General features: G+C 37.7%; 1 long non-coding RNA gene across 8 annotated transcripts in view; it reads left to right on the plus strand.

The window, feature by feature from the left end:
- The window catches only part of LOC125617892, a 155,846-nt gene that overhangs the window by 75,750 nt on the left and 63,052 nt on the right, over positions 1-17,044 (plus strand). For 6 of the 8 annotated variants that reach the window (XR_007349016.1, XR_007349015.1, XR_007349017.1 and 3 more), the window contains exons 3-8: positions 326-557; positions 4,999-5,215; positions 5,801-7,309; positions 10,419-10,525; positions 11,602-11,754; positions 12,522-12,645. This is a non-coding gene — a long non-coding RNA (uncharacterized LOC125617892). The remainder of the gene's footprint in view (positions 1-325; positions 558-4,998; positions 5,216-5,800; positions 7,310-10,418; positions 10,526-11,601; positions 11,755-12,521; positions 12,646-17,044) is intronic. The other 2 variants (XR_007349019.1, XR_007349021.1) reach the window with 2 other exon arrangements.

Below are 17,044 nucleotides of genomic sequence, written 5' to 3' on the forward strand. Positions count from 1 at the left end.
TCCATAAAATTCTGCCAAGTGATATTTAATTAGGCATTATAAATAATTTCTAGTGAAGTTTATTGTGGCAACTTACAGTTAGCTCCCTACAGATTTGTAGGAAGTGATCAAGATATTTGGGGTTATATGATTTGCCAAAGCCATACACACATGCAGCAAAATAATTAGCACCATCATCCCCCAAATGTCCTACAGAACCTATGACAAATTTCCCCCAGGTGGAAAAATCACAGGTCCCTCAGCATCTTTGGCCTATTAGTAATTGAAGACAAAGGTTTTTAAGAGCAACAAAGGTATATTTGAATCATGTGTATTTTATCCCTAGGGAAATTGATGATGGTATAAAAGAAGGTCATCGTATTGGAAAAGAAGTATAAAAAAAGTGGAAATCATGAAGCTGCAAAAGAACTCAGCAGAAATAAAGAGAAAAAAATCCCTGATTTCTGAGCACATTTTATATCCTGAACCATTTTATAGAAATGAAGGAACTAATTTATTTTTATAACACATTCCAAGTGTCACACAGAAAGTTTTTATGCTTCCAAGTACTCAGAGAGGTAAGAAGTTAAAGAGTTTATAATTTTTACCTATGTCTAACCCAGAGTGAACCCAAAGTAAAAGTTTGTAAATGTTGAATAAAGAGGACCAGTGGATTTAAAACTTGGGTTTTAGTGACAGAATACCCAGAATGGGATCTTAGCTCCATCAACTCATCAGTTGTATGATCTGGGGACATGTTTAAGTTACTTTGCTTCTCTGTCCCATTTCTTCATGCATACAATAGAAATACTTGCTTCATAGAATTGTTTGGATGACTAAATGGTTAATCCATGTAAAACTGTCTGCAGAAAAACGGCATGATAAACATTCTGATTGTTACAGAAACACATGGATAGATGTGTTAGTAAGTTTTCCATCACTGAAAAAATACCTGAGAGAGTCAACCTAAAGGAGGGAAGGGTTATTGTAGCTCACAGTTGCAGAGGTTTCAGTCAATGGTTGGTTGGCTCCACTACATTTGGGTCTGTGATGAACACCAGGATAGGGAGCATATGGAGGACAAAGCTGCTCACTCATAGTAGCCAGGAAGAAAGGAGGAAACAGGAATCCCAATATCACCTTCTAGGACATGCCCCCAATGACCTAACTTCCTTCCACTAGGCCTCACCTCTTAAAGGTTCCATTACCTCCCAATAGTGCCTTAGGCTGTTGACCAAGACTTTAACACATGGACATTTGGGGGACATTCAAAATTCAAACTATAAACTATATCAATGGATAAGCAACAGTTGTTTTGTTTCTGATTAGTTCTACATATTTTCTTCTTAATTTCCACTTCAGTATTATGAGCTGGGAACCATTTTAAAAGGTAAGTCACTCTGAAAAATAGCAGTAATTCCTGATGAGGTATATGCCATATATATTTTTTTTTTGCAAGCATCAAACTGATGCAGTCTTTAAGACTGGTTATTATATAGTGTGAAACATCTGGATTTGAATCCTCACTTACTGACTCTAAGACCTTGGAAAGGCTGCCTAATTTCTTGGGGCCCCAGTGGCCTTATCTATAAAATGGGGACTCTGTGTTTTACTATTAACCAAGCATTTTCCAGAACAGAAATGAAGCTAAGAGGTGATATGAAACAGTTTTTCTCTATATTGTAAATAATACACTAGGGTTTCAGACATAACATTCAAGATTAATTTTTGAAACATACTTATGCCAGGAGTTTGATTGTTTGTTTATTTCATAGTCAGACATTAAAGCACTGTGAGGGTCTATTCAGATTGAGCTGGTAAACACACAGCCTACCTAGACCCTTCACCAGGGCTGTTGCAGACATTACTAATCCATCAAAATATTTAACTACCAAGTTCCTACTCGGCCTCCAAAGTTTTCTCCACACAATATTTCAGGCATCTGTTTCCAGTTTAGTTGATGTTTTGTGAATTAAAACTTATTTTTTATCTGTATTCCAATAACATATCTTCAGAAGTGACATCTTTCCTAGAGGATGAAGAATTTCTAAATTTTCAAGTAAACCTTCTACTGAACTTCTAAACTCATCAATGATGACAGATAAACCTCCCCCATATCCTTGAATAAGCAAGGTGAATTACATAAAAATGAGAGAAAAGGTTGACTGGCAGTACCCATGATCTATTGTTTGTGTCGTTTTGGAATATGCTGCTAAGACAAATGACACTGATAGCTATAATTTTTTAAAAAAGAGATTTGCTAGAGTCTGAGGAAGTCATTTGAGATGTGGCTTCTTTAACTGGTGACTCAGTAGTTTTCTGCAAAGACATCTTAACTCTGTCTAGTGCATCCTATAGTTGACTGTCTTTGTGTTTTAGGAGAAATATGCAAATAAACAAATGTGAAGATGGTTCTTAGATGTTGATTGGTTTATATACATTGAACTCAAGGTTCTTTAGCATCTTATAATCAAGCATTGTTACTTCTCATGTGACCCTATTCTTCAGGGGAATAGTCATAGTCATTATGTACTATTTAGGAAGACAAGAAACTGTATACTTACTTTAGAAAAAGTAACATCTCCTAAACATCAATAAAAAGAGATAGATATGTCAATGGAAAATGGGCACAGATAAGAATTAAACCTCAGAGAAGAGAAAAATTCAAGAAATTAGCAAGAATATGAAGAGATGTTCAAATTCAACAGAAAATGCAAAATAAATTAACAATGAGATATCATTTTACATGTACTAGACTGGCAACATTTATGAAGCTGGGTAATGCCAAGTGTTAATGAATGATCTGGGATTATGAGAACCCTTATGCACTGTTGATGGGATTATTGATTGGTACAGAAATTCTGCAGAGGACACTTGTATAATAGAAAATTAACTCTATGACTACTTTCTGAAACAGCAAGCCAAATCCATTCCCAGCTACTTATGTCACAAAGGAATTCTCAGGATTTGTAGGTGTCCTATATAAGTCAGATGATGAGGTGTCCCAGTTTGTTTGTGACAATCATAGTATACCATTGTTGTCCTAGTGTAATTATGAATGTCATCCATTCATTCTGAAAAATGTTCACTCTGCATATGAAGCTGGTCATTGCAGCATATTTGGGGTGGGGAAGAAGAGAGAGGTGGTTTGGGGAGTGAAGAGGCAAAATGTATTGGGTTCATGCTACTCAGCAGAGAGAAGTGACAGACTAGCAAAAAACATGGATCTTAAAATTTTACTCATAGGAAGAAAATATGTCTTAAAAACAGTGCTGGATGAAAAAGAAACAGACTAATGTTTATAACAGCACTATTTGCATATAGTTAAGTTCCATTTATTTAAACCTATATATTTTATAAGAACCCTTGCCAACAAAGGGCATGGTTGGAATGGTTGCCCTGGGGAGCAGAGGAATAGGAGGGGAATAAAGGGGCAGAAAGAAAGAAAATGAGAGGGTTCTTGTTGGACCAAAGAAGCTAATGAACCATTCAGAAGTGTGATTAATTCAGCCTCAGGACCTGAAATCAAAAACTGAGTTCCATCAAATTAGATGAAACTGAGACATTTTTCAAAAAGCATTGAAGAAAATTAAACTATAGCTTTCTTGGGAAATTTGCATTTATTTATTTATTTACTCTCTTTGAGGTTCTATAAAGCATGCAAGGCAGCTTAAATAAGTATCTTAAGTAGAACCAAACAAATATATAATATTTGAATAAGGAAGCAGAAATGAATGTATATAGAACTAAGAAAGTTAAGGCAAAGCCACTGTGAGGTTATCAGCTGAAATTCACACCAGAAGGATCTATGCACTTGCTGGAAATGGGGCGTGGAAGTGGCATTAAATTGGTGAGTGGGTAATGCAAAGAAGGAAATGCTCTCACCTATACAGTCCACATAGTCTGGAGAAAGATCTACCACAAAACCATTCCAAGTTCTAAAAAGCAGCACACATTTCCCATTCTGAAATCAGAGAAATCTGTCCCTTGGGCTCTTATAAGGAGGGCACTGTGTAATGGAATAGCGACCTAGAAAACTAATTTCTACAGAAACGCTCATTGCAAAGCCATGTTGAAAACCGAAGTGTTAATTTACTCTAACAGGGTTTGGGATCCTTGGAGTTTCACAGTACAACCAGGTTTCAGTTTCAGATCAGTTTGGGAAATGTTCCTAGGTGTGCAATAAACTTGTGGCTCACAAGGTATTTATTCTACTGGGTTAGGAATCCCAGGACCAGAAATTCCTGGTCATTAGAGCGATAGCCAATGAAATAAAAAAAGCAAAGTATTCTCTAAACTATGTTCCTCCATCTCTTCCTGAAACAATTTCAGCAGCAATTAAATTTTATTGACTAAAACCCAAACAGTAATTGTAGAGATTACAAAAGGTAAATCTATTACATGGAAAGAGGTATCACCCTAAAAGTTAAACCAGCAATAATAATAGAAGAGTTTAGTGGCAATCATCTGCAGAAGGGATCCACCCTGAGAAATGATCTCCAAATGGACATTTGTGTGTGTGTGTGTGTGTGTGTGTGTGTGTGTGTGTGTGTGAGAGAGAGAGAGAGAGAGAGAGAGAGAGAGAGAGAGAGAGAGTAGGGGAGAATAACTGGGATTCTGGTTCATTCTGGTTTTGGAGGCAGGGCTGTTCAAGTTCTTTTGAAACCTGGTTTAAATAACCCCTGCACACCATTCAATTATATTTGATTTTGTATTCACCAAGCATCCTCTGCTTAGTAATTCAGTTTCCAAGAGCCATAGGAAGGGAAGTGTGGTAGATTGATGTCAAAGTGGCTATAATTATTCTTCATCCCTGTATCCAAACCCCATAAGAGGTGACTTTATAACTCATACGTTCCATGGGTGGAGACTATGTCTTTACCCCTTGAACCTGTGTTGGCTTTATGATTTGTTTTGGCCAAGGGGATGAGAAGGAAGTGAGAGTGTGCCAGGGATAAGCCTTGAAAGCTGTAAGAGGCTTGAAAGCTGCTCTCTCTCTCTATCCTCTGAATCTTGCAGCCCCATGGGAACACATTCATTCCAACTGAATGAATGATGATCAGCAAGGCCATTTACCCTGTCTGCTGTGGCTGATTGCCAGAAAACACCAGAAACAAAGGTGAGGTCTCTTTAGATCAGCTAGCCTACAGTACAACCACGGGAACCTGAGTAAGCCCAGGAGACATCAGCTGGACTGCATCCACATCAGCAGAACTTCTCTGCTGACCTCTGATATGTGAGCAAAATCAACTGCTTACTTGTTTTAAGTCTCTGAGTGCTTGCAATAGCTAATTGACATAGGAGAGTATTCTAATGTGAATCTTATGACCAATAAAAAAAAAATTGGGCCACCATTATAAATAAACATACAAGCAAAGTTGTTATTCTTAAATAACAACAACAAAACCCCTTGGCATTCTAGTTTGTGTTTGAAGACCTTTTAAGCCAGTTAGTGTAGAAGTTCCTGTGAACTTGAGTAGCTCTGAATAAGTGGACCAATCTGAATTTATGGATTTGCAAGTTAGAGGATTTGCAATCCTACACTAGCAACTTTAAAAACACTCCCACCTGGGATTCCAGCTTAGGTGGAAGGGGAAGGATATAGGGCTCTCAAAAACTAGAAGGGAGGAGTTCAAAAGCTTCCAACATAAAGAAATGATAAATGTTTGAGGTGATGGATCCTTACACGTTGTATATGTGTATTGAATTATTGCGTGGTACCCCATAAATTTATATAATGAGTCAACTAAACATTTAAAAAATTTTAAATCTTGAAATTTAAGTCCTAGTTTGTGTGACAGAACATTGTTTTCTCTTAAAGTGTCTTTAATTACCCTGGAATTGCTTTGCACCTGCGACTGGGACTGTTCCAGAGGGTCCCCTCTCAGAGCTGTGTTTTCCACTCTGTTGGTCTGCATCTCATCACCTCTCCTCAGGGCAAGGACAGGGAGTTGTGCACAAAAGTATCTGTCACAAGAGAAGCTGGGAAATACCAACTCTTAATTGGATTCTACTGTGGTTTCCGTGACCAGTTCTGACCCCCTGGCATTTTCATTTTTTGAGTTTTGTCATCATTTTTCTTATGAGGAGTTCGGTAGGGCCTGGCCCCGCTGTCCTGTGAGTCGCCAATGTCTGTTATGCTGTGACTGAGTCTCATTATTGCCACCACTGCTGGGCAGCCAGATCCTTTGAAAGCAGGAATGGAGGCCTCAGGGATTCACTAATGACACCTGAGGAGATGCAACAGGACCCACTGTCTGGGGCATGCTGTGGGAGATGCGCAAGGAATGAAAGATGGCCTTCCTCTCATCAATGCCAACAGAGTAGTGCCAGAGTTCTTAGGATATCCAAACAAGTAAACAAACAGGATTTAGGATCCAGCTTAGAAAATAGCTAAGAACTTTGGGAATATTTTTGTGAAATTAAAATGTTTCCCATGATGTTTCTCCTGTTAGGAAATTGAAGAGAGCATTGCGGTAGAGAGAGAGTCCTGGAGTAGGAATAGAGGGCCAGGATTGGAGGCACACCTGGGTAACATCCTGGCTGTGTCTTGGTAGATTTATGCCCTCTGGCAAATTACAAAGCTTTTCTGAGACTTGGTAAAGTGAGAATGGTATTAAGTAATTTAAATGTGTATAATTCCTAGCATGAAACCTGGACACATGTGTACTTGGTAAATGTTACCACTTCAATTCCTACGTGCGCGCGTGCACACACACACACTCTCTCTCTCTCTCTCTCTCTCTCTCTCTCTCTCTCTCTCTCTCTTTTAACCATTTCTGGCTTTTGGCTTTCTTGTTGCTATTTGTTTGATTGCTTGCTTGTATCTGCATTATATTTTATTCTGTAAAATTAAGGATGGGCTTTTGGAAAGCAAGATGACATTTATATAAAAATCTTAGGTTAAAAATCTATACTTTCTACATAATAATCTCACTTATGTAACTATGCACTGACCTGTGCACTGAACTGTCCAAAGAAGAAATGATAAAACTATGGTCCTAGCAAGACCCATTTTCCCTTCAAAAAATATCCTGACTACTTTTCTAATTAAAAGATACTTTCTTTACCCTTTAAAAATCATTTTTGCTATTTGCTACTATTCTTTATTAGTGGTTCTATATGTCAGGAAATTCTCATCATTTCCCCCAAGTCATTAAAAAATAGAGCAATGTTAATTCCCCATGGATTCAACATGGGGATGAATCTTGTATAAAGTTTGTCAAATAGGCTTATTTTTTTTCTATCTAGACAGCCAATTACTAGAAGAAGCAATGCTGGATTATAACCCATCTTGTATGTTCATGCATCTATCAGGATGTATTTCATGGTAAGAATTATACTGGTGCTTCATAATATTTGGTATAAAATGGTTACATCCGAGTACACCAAAATAACAGTCAAGAAAGCGTTTAGAGGAAACGGAACTCTCACTATGACTAGTCAATTGCTCATTCCTAGGCTGGGTTCTTCCACCACATTCTCTCAGAAGAGCCCTGTGAGTCTCCCACTTTTCTGAAGAGGAAACTAAAGCCCCAGATTTCAAATGACTTGCTTGCAAACCAAGAATTTAAACAAAAGGCTGCTATTTGACTTCAAAATCCATATCCTAGCTTCCGTTCCCAGCAGCTTTCAAGGTAGTGGTTCTTACCTTTAACTATACTTTGGAATCATCTGGAAAGCTATAAAAGACAAAATAGCAATGCCCAACACAGTACGAAACAAGGAGAGAAAGATGGAGGACTCTTACTATCTGATTTCAAGACTTGCTGTACAATTCAGTGATCTTTCTAGTGTTGCATTGAAAAAAAAACAGACACAGAGATCAGTAGGAAGGAACAGAGAGCCTAGAAGTAGACTCACACAAATAAATTCAACCTATCTTTGACAAAGGAGCAAAGGCAATTCAACATAGAAATGACAAGCTTTTCAACAAATGGCACTGGAACAATTGAAAATCCATAAGTTTTTTTTTAAAATAGAACCTACACAGACCTTACACTTTAATAAATATTAGTTCAAAATGGATTATAATCCTAAATATATTGTACAAAACTGTAAAACTGTCAGAAGTAAATAGGAAAGAAACTATGTAACCATGGTTCAACAAGGAAATTTTAGATACATAAGCAAAAGCATGAGTTAGGAAAGAAAAAATAGTAAGTTGGACTTCATTAAAATTAAAAACTTCTGTGACAGACACTATTAAGGAAATCAGGACAAGAGAATTTCCCAAGCCACAGACTGGGAAAAAATATTTACAAAACACATTTCTAATAAAGGACTTGTATTCAAATTATAAGGAACACTAAAAACTCAACAATAAGACAATAATCTGTCAAATTTTAAAATAGACAAAATATTTGAATAGAGACACTTTGCCAAAGAAGATAGAAAGATGGAAAATTAGGATGTGAAAAGATATTCATCATTTGTTGCTAGGTTATTACAGATTACAACCAGATAACTCTGCATATCTTTTAAAATGACTGACATTAAAAACCAAACGAATAAACAAAAAAAACCCACTGATATTAATTGCTGACAAGGATGTGGAGCAATAGGAACTCTCCTTCACTGCTGATGGGAATGTAAAATGATTCCATCACTTGGGAAGACAGTGCAGCAGCTTTTTGCAAAGCTAGACAGAGTCTTACTGTACCATCAGTGATTGAATCACTACATATTTAATGATTTGAATGCTTAAGTTACTGCTTGAAAATATATGTGCACGGAAAGGCCTGCATGTGAGTATTTATAGCAGCTTTCTTCATAATTGACCAAACTGGAAGCAACCAAGATACCCTTTAATAGATGAATGGATAATCAAACATAGGTACATACATACAATGAAATATTATTCAATGATAAAAAGAAATGAACTATCAAGCCTCAAAAAGATGTGTGGATCTTAAATGCATGCTGCTAAGTGAAAGAAGTCAGTGTGAAAAGGCTTCATATTTTATGATTCAAATTGTATACATTTTGGAAAAGGCAAACCTATAACAATCGTAGAAAGACCAATGGTTGCCAGAGGTAGGGTAGGAGAGGGCTGAATAAGTGAAGCACAGGGGATTCTTTCAGACAGTGAAATTTTTCTGCATTATATTATAATTATGGTTATATAATATTATGCATTTGTCAAAACCCATAGAACTTAACAGCACAAAGAGTGAGCCTTAATGTATACAAATTTGAAAAATCATTTAGAAGATCGGGGAATCCTAGGATGAAACGCAGAATTGTGATGATCTAACTGTATTACAAATATATGAAACAATCTCACTCAATTGTATGGAGGAAAAGGGGACTGACTAAGTAGCTTCGGAAGTAAATGAACCCTGTAAGTCTAAAAGCTAAAGGAACTGTAAATAAGCACTATACTCTAGTTGATAAAGTTGCTTCCCCAGGGGGTTGGTCAAATTAACAATTCTCATGCTGGTATATAGGCATACTGGATTTGAACAATTAAGTAAATGGATGGAATGGTAGGAGCCAAGTTTCTCACTGTAGTTATGTGAAGTTTCAGATAAACAAGAGAAGGAATGTTTGTATGTGGAATCATCCATGTGGTAATGGATTAGTATTGGGTGTAATGATATGAACCCCTGTTAGCTTAATACAGATACAAAATTTTACATATAGAAATATTTCTAGATAGCATATAGAAATAGATATGTTTATATAAATGAGTTATACATATATATTTTCTTGGTGTATCAGTCAAGATAATCTAGAATTAGTGACAACCCTGTAGTAGCAAACACACCTAGCATAATGATTTGGTTTCCAAAAGAAACCACGACTTGGGTAAGTAATGAATTCTAGAACTAGAGTAGGGAATACAAAAGATGAGCATGGAGTGCTAAAGTAAGGAATTGTACAGAAAACACCACACACACACACACACACACACACACACACACCAATGATGTCAAAGAAAGAGAGCCAACAGGAAGAACCCATAGCGGCCAAAGAAGGAATTTTTTTTTTTTTTTTTGGTACTGGGGATTGAACTCAGGGGCACTTGACCACTGAGACACATCCCCAACCCTATTTTGCATTTGTATTTAGAGACACGTCTCACTGAGTTGCTTAGTGCCTTCCTTTTGCTAAAGCTGGCTTTGAACTCGGGATCCTCCTGCCTCAGCTTCCAGAGCCACTGGGATTAGAGGCGTGCACCACCGTGCCCAGCTCAAAGAAGGAATATTTGAACAATAAAAGGAATTTGTACTGGTTTGAAACCTGAGGCATAAAATAAATTCATGTATTCATACCACAATGAGCAAATTATTGAATAAATTTAAAATGGAGGAAAACGGGTAAATTTTCTATGCTAAATAATTTCAAATAATATACTTAGATACTCTTTTCTTAAGGACCTGGAACATAACTCCCCATTGCTCAAGTGTAAGTTGAACATGATCTCTTTCTTCCAGAGTACAGAATGGAAAGAGCAAAAAGGAGTAACTTTATGCTGGAAAAACCTGTCAGGCACTGTTCCTTAGCCAGATGATCAAGGTCAACATCAGTAGTGATGACTCAGGTTAGTACTATGTCCTCTGCCTTGGGTACAATGAATATGGTACTTTCCTTCTGTGGTCTTCTTCCCCAAAGCACATAAACCTTATCTAATCATGAGGAAAACATTAGATAAATCCCAGTTGAGGGACATTTTATAAATGTATGGCCAGTAATTTGCAATAAGTAAATAAATAATAAAGTCTATGTCATCAAAAACAAGGAAAATCTGAGACACTGTTACAGCTACTGGGAACCTAAAGAGACATGATGACCAAGTATAATGAGATATCCTAGACAGATCCTGGAAACGAAAATGGACTTTAAGGAATCTCTGAGGAGATAATGAATAAAGTATGGACTTTAGGTAACAATGTATCAATATTGGGCCACCAAGAGTAATAACTATACCACACTAGTGTAAGATGCTAATAAAAGAGGAAACTGGATATGGGGTAAATAGGAATTCTTTTGTACTATTTTTGCTATTTTTCCATAAAACTAAGATTATTCTAAAGTAAGACACTTTTTTTTTTAGAAGCTCCCAAGGTAATTCTAATTTGTACCCAGCAATCCACTACTCTATGGGGAGGGATGATTTCTACAAACAAGCTGCTCTTTCTTCCTTCTACCTTTTTTGTTTAATTATAATAAATGTTCTGACCTTGTCCCTGGTATCGTAGCAGTGTGACTTAATGATTTTGGTCGTTTGGATGCAGCAAGTTCTTTAAATGCACAGCCAGTGATATAGAATTTAGAGAGTAATATTTCCTATTAAATTAAAAATCTTATCCAGAAGCTTAAAATACCATAAAGAGTTTAGGTAAATAGACAGTGATGGGCAGATTATGCTAAATGTGTTGTCGGTTTAAATTTTTATGTGGTAGGAATGCCTTTATTTTCCCTCTGCTATGCTGTCTGTACTCGGAGGTGAGACAGTCCCTAAATTTTCAGTACAAAAGGTTGGGCTTTAATTAGATAGTAGAATTATTCTCTGGGGCTTGATTATGACAAATGAGATAAAAGCATTATCTAGTGGCAATGCACCTTAAAGGTTCAGGAACTGCAAACTGAACCTAGCTGTCTGTTTTTCTTGTGCAGGGAGCAGCTGGGTTTCCCCATAAGCATGTCTGGTACAGATGACAGGCTACAGTGGTCAGCAAGGAAGGAATCGTACCCCAGTACCTAGATGGACTTCAGTGAGGAGGTAGATAAGTGAAGGAGCCCTGATTGATGGCACTTGGTTTGGAAATGGTGAGACTACATTTTTATGTTTGTACTCTTTGCTTAAAACCCTAATATTCAGATATACAAAACATTTGTTTTACCTATAATTTCTCTTCTTCAAATAATTTTTAGTAATGATTTTGTATATTACTAAAACCTGAAAGAATATTAACCATCCAGAAAACATTTTTGACTGGGTGTTATACTATGCTAGGCACTGAGGGGATCTTTAAATAGTTAAAAAGTAATTCTGGTCTTTTATTCATTCTTTCATCCAAACAATATTTAGTTGAGTGCACATCATGAACCAGGCATCTGCTAGGTACTGAACATTAAAAAATATAAATAATGAAGCAAAAAATTAAGATTTAGTTTCTTTCTTAAGGTGCCATAGCCCAAGACTGAACTAAATCAGTAGTTCTGAATGTCTGGGAAATATCTGGTGATCACCACTGGGAAGGAGGGAGATATCAGGGCATCTAATGGGTGGAGGCCAGGGATGCAGCTCACTGTTCTATTATACACAGTTCAACTCCCAACAACAAATAATTATCTGACCCCAAATATCGATAATGTAGAGGTTGAGAAACCCTGCAAACCCACTGAGTTCTTCCTTTAACTGAGAACATGCTTCTATGTGTGAATTAAACAAAACCACCCTAAGCCTCCTCCTGCCTTCCCTTCACCAGGTTGGGTAGGAACAGTGGAGAACAGAGTACAGGGAATAGCCCTGCCATTCAGGTGGGGTTTGGTGGTAGCAATCCTCAGAGGAAGGTCATCAATTCTGTCATCAGGTCCCAGCAGTGGGAACAGTCACAGCCCAGACCAGAGGCATGTCCAGTTAAATCAGGCTGCCCAGAGAGAGGACCTGAATCTTCTTTTTAATGGGAGCCGCCGAACTTCTTCAGTCAAAAGCAGGTATGCACAAATCCTTTCAAATAATTTTACTAAAATCCAGTGGCACTCTTACAATTTAGGCATAGGTTTAACAGCTAAATTGAAAGTACCCTAAAATATTGGTATTATTTTGTTTATTTGTTAAGTATCAAGTACAAGTTTAAAAGAAAAAAAAAGTAGCCTTACAACTGCCCTGTTCAATGTAGCTACTAGCCACGTGTGACTTCTTAAGTTTAAATTAGTTGATACTAAGTAAAATTTGAAAATGTAAATATAACTTAAAATTTATTCCTCAGTCTCACTTGTCACATGTGAAGTTCTCACTAGCCACAAGTGGTTACTCACTACCCCACTGAACTTTAACAGTGAGGATGTAGAACATATCTATTATCATAGAAAGTGTCTAGGACAACACTGTTCTTCAAGGTGCTGTTCTTAAGGGTCCTCATTCAATTGTGCACTGTTATTGCTGAAAAAAAGGGGGGAGGGTGTTTCCTAGAAGCTGAGGCTCTGGGGCAATGCTTTGCAATATCTCATTGTCATCATTGGTTAGAAAGGCACAGCCATATTCAACTGGAGGGACCACATCTTTTCTGATATGGAATTTCATAAACATTTATGGAATAGATATGGGGTACCATAAGATGAGTGAAGTTGTAGTTTTCCAGAATATGTAATAATGTAAAAATTCAACTACATAACTCTTCTAAGGCATTGCTGATCTAAATGTGTATTGTTGAATAATAATTCCATTAACATGTCAGTAGGGAATTAAGATATGTGACCCAAATATATCTCTTTTTAGCAACTGACTATAATATAGAACTAGTGCTCAGTGGCTCTAAACTGCAGATAGGGTGGGATGAAGGGAAGAGACTATCTGAAGCCCCTCAAGAGCATTTGTAAAATGCATACATCATCACTATGTAAAGTTTATCAGAAGGGTGTGGTTAGGTGTATGGGTAGGGCAGGTCTCCCAGGAATTCATTTTGAAAAATTTCCGTTGTTTCTATGTAGCCAATTCAAGTAACTATAATTTAAAAGTATGAAAAGGACATTCATTATGAATTTTGCCATTGTATAAATGGAGATAATGTGACTTTAAAAAGGCCCTACCGTCCAGAAATTGTGATTCAGTTTGCCTTGGATGGGACCAACATATCCACTCTATTCTCTATTGCTTCTTTCTTTTAAATGACTCCACTCATTGTTCCCATCTGTCCCTCCCCCTGTGTCAGTTAGGATGATTATCAGTTGGGTTTAGAACAATGGCCTTAGGCAGTTTTTTCCAATATTGAGTGTCTCTAGACAACGTTTGCAAGCTGTGTATCACAATGTTCTTAGATACATTTTCTGATTGGAGCCTGAAGTGACAATTTTGTGTGCTGCTGATCAAAGAGGTGTCACATGCACAGAGGACACATTGGCCAGAGAGGAAGGACACTCAGCTGAGGAAATCCCACTTTTTGTGTCCAGCTGGAGGGTGGCTTCAAAATTTTCAGTTATGTCATGAGAAAAATGAAGAAAAACCTCTAGAGTGACCTGCTGAAGACTATATTGTGCATTCATAAATGAATATTAAGTGTCTATTATGTGCCATGGTACAATGTGCTGGTGAGACATGATCCAAATTATATTTGGTGTTGCTCCTAGTTTCTGGCACAGAGCTTCTAAGACTTTAGGATTGTCTGAGTGACAACAGTGTCATTCATATTCTAGTGAAGTGACTGAAAAGGGGTAGGCTTAGATAGTTCAGCAGAACCAACCACCTAATTAGACAGATAGAGCTGCCCCTCTGCACTCCACCTCCATCTCTGGTACAGGAGACCGAGTTCAATCACCCATAATTGAGTAAATCATGCCTACATAATGAAGTTTCTATAAGAACTCTGAAAAGATGAAGTTAAGGGAGCTTCCCGGTTGGTGAGCACATGATACACAGGGAGGGCTCTGGGGTCTCATGCCACTTATACTTTGCCCTATAAACCTCTTCCATTTGGCTATTATTTAATTTTTTTTAATTATAGATGGACACAATACCTTTATTTTATTTATTTACTTTATGTGGTGCTGAGAATCAAACCCAGTGCCTCATACGTGTGAGGCAAGCACTCTACCACTGAACCAAAACCTCAGCCCCAGGCTATTATTGATTGTATCATTTATAACAAAACCTTATTGGAAAGTAGGAACCTTTTTTGAATTCTGGGAGTCGTACTAGCAAATTTTGAACCTAATAGGGGGATTCCTCCAATTTGTGGTAGACTGAGCAGAAAAATAGAGCTAGCCTGGGGACTCTGTATGCTGCTGGTACCTAATGTGATAGCATCCTCTGAAACTGTGCCCTTAACTTGTGGAATCTGCAGGAACTGAGTAGTTGGAATGCACACCGAATTGAATTGTTGGCCAATTTAATTGCTGTTAGCAAATTAGATAATTGGTAGGTATTCAAATGATGTAGCTGGGATAGAATGGAGAAGTAGAGAAGTTTCTGCTTTCAAAATTTACAGGTATCTTGATGAGTTTGTTGTTGTGATTTAGCACTGTGCCATATATCAGCTAATCACCCCTCCAGATCTGGTCTTCAGAGACTGAGCTTTATGAGTCACATCAGTGGGCACCATGCTTTCTGTCTCTGGTTGGGTGTGAATGTCTGGCAGCAAGTTTAAGAGAAGGAGGTGAGTGCAGGCAGGGTGTTACTCCCTTCTTAAGAGGCCAACTTTGGCTATATCTCCTTTCAAGGCAATTTGTACAAAATAGCTTTCTTCTTCCACATTATGGTAACTTCTTCTCCTTGTGTCCTTGGGCCAAGGTATGATGAAAGTGCTTCAGCTTCTAACCCTGGGTGAATGCCTGCAAACTCATATGGTTCTATTCTATGTATACACTTGTTAAAAATTTTCTTAATAAATAAAACTTCTTTGAATTACCCTGAGCATTCCATCTCATAGGGACCCTGTATATTCGTATGCTGGATTACATTTGCCAAGTATGTTGATTTTTCTTTTAGTAAAGTTGATGCCAGGCTGCTGTTCAGCTGCTTAAGAAGGTCACCTTAGTTGGCAGTGAAAAAATCATACCATAGAATAGAATGCTTATCTTCCTATTTCTTCTGGCAGGAGAGTGTACATTCGATGAGGTGCAGAGAAGGGGAGCTGGGCCATCAGTTCTGTTTTATAGCACTTAGACATTTAAAATTGTTCTTTCAGTTGCCAAAATGCGCCTCTTACCCATTATGATTCTGGCATTAATTCTATATTCCAGGCTTTGAAGATGCATTAATGGTCTGGGTTTATACCAGAATGATACAAGCTGATGAGAGGTTGATAGATGTCATGAAAAGCCATTGTTATTTTCTGTTTTATTGGTGAGATGGAACAGGATAGCAACACTTTAAAGTTTAGTAGTTGTCCCTGAAACATGATTTCCTTTCATGATAAACATTTAAGTGGTAGAGAGCCCAAAAACAGGCTCTGAAGAGAGAACAGAATGTGTGCTTTTACTGTTTACTTCAGAGAAGTTCTGCCATGGTGAACCCTACCATGAAATTTGTATTTATTAATGATCTTTTCATCTGTGCTCTACATGAGCACTTGCATTGGAATGTATAATAGGTCAGTTTTTTTTGAATGATGAGTTTCTTGTGAAAAGACATAAACTTATAGATTGGCTGCCTTTCATAGGAGTGACTTTAACCCTCCTTCCTCCTTATTTTTCTTTCTAATGTCATTACTGAACAATAAGTTAGGATGGCCAGACAGAATGATCAAAGCTGGTTTTTACCTGTCAATAATCCATTGATCTGTGGATAATGGGGAGAGTTTCTTTTTTAGAAGATGGCACATGTTTATATCTCAGGAGACTTAGCCGGAGATCATGTTCATCATTCAGAGATTAAAATAATTTCAAAGGCAATCTACCTCATAATGCTGTAGATGAGGAAACTGAGGCCCCAAGATACTAAAAGACTTGTCCAGGAACATAGCTATGTTTGTCAGGGTTACCATCACAAAGTACTACCAACCATGTGGCTTAAACAGCAGAAATTTGCTGTCTCATAGTTCTGGAGGCTGCAAGTCCAAAATCAAGGTGTTGGCAGTGTTGGTTTCTCCTGAGAGTTAATGGGCAGGGATTTGTTCCAGGACTGCCTCTCTGACTAGCTGATGGCCTCTTCACCCTGTGCCTGTTCACATCACCTTCCCTCTATGCTTGCTTATATCCACAATTCCTCTTCCCTATTTTTCCCCCCTGTGGCACTAGAGATTGAACCCAGGGCCTCCTGCATGCACTCTACACTGAACTACCTCCCCAGCCCCAGACTTCCTCTTGTCATAGGACATGAGTTCATTAGGGCCCACCCTAATGAACTCATTTTAACTTGGTTACCTCTAAAAGTGCCCTGTCTCCAAATAAAGTCACA

The sequence above is a fragment of the Marmota marmota genome, unplaced genomic scaffold (assembly GCF_001458135.2).
Source record: "Marmota marmota marmota unplaced genomic scaffold, marMar, whole genome shotgun sequence".
NCBI classification, from domain to species: Eukaryota; Metazoa; Chordata; class Mammalia; order Rodentia; family Sciuridae; genus Marmota; species Marmota marmota.